General features: G+C 43.5%; 1 non-coding gene across 1 annotated transcript; it reads left to right on the top strand.

The window, feature by feature from the left end:
- Positions 1–249: 249 nt before the first annotated feature.
- On the top strand, positions 250–356 carry LOC114420795. The gene has a single exon (XR_003668428.1). It is a non-coding gene; the product is annotated as a small nucleolar RNA R71 (small nucleolar RNA).
- Positions 357–1,901: the final 1,545 nt, after the last annotated feature.

The following is a 1,901-nucleotide window of genomic DNA, read 5'->3' as shown; positions in this document are numbered from 1 at the left end:
AGTTTGCCTTCAAGCTTCTTAGTTTCAGATGATGCAGATGGGTTTGTAGCTACCTCATGCACTCCTCTAATGACTATGGCATCATTTCTGGCACTAAACTGCTGGGAGTTGGAGGCCATATTCTCAATTAAATTTCTGGCTTCAGCAGGAGTCATGTCTCCAAGGGCTCCACCACTGGCAGCATCTATCATACTTCTCTCCATATTACTAAGTCCTTCATAAAAGTATTGGAGAAGAAGTTGTTCTGAAATCTGATGGTGGGGGCAACTGGCACATAGTTTCTTAAATCTCTCCCAGTACTCATACAGGCTCTCTCCACTGAGTTGTCTAATACCTGAGATATCCTTCCTGATGGCTGTGGTCCTAGAAGCAGGGAAAATTTTTTCTAAGAATACTCTCTTAAGGTCATCCCAGCTCGTGATGGACCTTGGAGCAAGGTAATACAACTAGTCCTTTGCCACTCCCTCTAATGAATGAGGAAAAGCCTTCAGAAATATGTGATCCTCTTGAACATCTGGGGGTTTCATGGTGGAGCAGACAATGTGAAATTCTTTCAAATGTTTGTGCGGGTCTTCATGAGTCATACCATGAAATTATGGGAAAGAGTGATCGAACGGAGATTAAGAAAGGAGACTCAAGTTACTGAGAATCAATTTGGTTTCATGCCGGGAAGGTCGACCATGGAAGCGATTTATTTATTACGGCGGGTGATGGAGCAATATCGCATGGCCCAACAAGACTTGCACTTGATTTTTATTGACTTGGAGAAAGCGTATGATAGAGTGCCTAGAGAGATTTTGTGGAAAGCTCTAGAGAAGAAAGGGGTTAGGGTTGCATATATTCGAGCTATCCAAGATATGTATGATAGGGTATCGACTAGTGTTAGGACACAGGGTGGAGAGTCAGACGATTTTCCCATCACAATTGGTTTACATCAAGGGTCAACCCTTAGCCCCTACCTTTTTACCTTAATTCTGGATGTCCTCACGGAACAAATCCAAGAGATAGCGCCAAGATGCATGCTTTTTGCAGATGACATAGTCCTCCTTGGAGAGTCGAGGGAGGAATTGAATGAGAGGTTGGAAACTTGGAGACGAGCTCTAGAAACACATGGCTTTCGCCTAAGCAGAAGCAAATCGGAGTATATGGAATGTAAGTTCAACAAAAGAAGGAGGGTTTCTAACTCAGAGGTGAAAATAGGAGACCATATTATCCCTCAAGTCACACGGTTTAAATATCTTGGGTCTGTAATACAGGATGATGGGGAAATTGAAGGGGATGTGAATCATCGCATTCAAGCAGGATGGATGAAATGGAGAAAAGCATCGGGGGTGTTATGTGATGCAAAGGTACCGATCAAGCTAAAGGGAAAGTTTTATCGGACTGCGGTAAGACCGGCGATTTTGTACGGAACAGAATGTTGGGCGGTCAAGAGCCAACATGAGAATAAAGTCGGTGTAGCGGAGATGAGGATGTTGCGGTGGATGTGTGGTAAGACTCGACAGGATAAAATTAGAAACGAAGCTATTAGAGAGAGGGTTGGAGTAGCGCCTATTGTAGAGAAGATGGTGGAAAATAGACTTAGGTGGTTTGGGCATGTAGAGAGAAGACCGGTAGACTTTGTAGTGAGGAGAGTAGACCAGATGGAGAGAAGACAAACAATTCGAGGCAGAGGAAGACCCAAAAAGACTATAAGAGAGGTTATAAAAAAGGATCTCGAAATTAATGGTTTGGATAGAAGTATGGTACTTGATAGAACATTATGGCGGAAGTTGATCCATGTAGCCGACCCCACCTAGTGGGATAAGGCGTTGTTGTTGTTGTTGTTGTTGTTGTTGTTTGTGCGGCTCTTCACCTGCAAGGCCATGAAACTTTGGAAGCAAATGAATCAATCCAGTTTT

Source organism: Glycine soja, chromosome 7 (assembly GCF_004193775.1).
Source record: "Glycine soja cultivar W05 chromosome 7, ASM419377v2, whole genome shotgun sequence".
Taxonomy (NCBI): Eukaryota; Viridiplantae; Streptophyta; class Magnoliopsida; order Fabales; family Fabaceae; genus Glycine; species Glycine soja.
The sequence above is the reverse complement of the archived record's forward strand: the minus strand, read 5'-3'. Positions and strand labels throughout refer to the sequence as shown.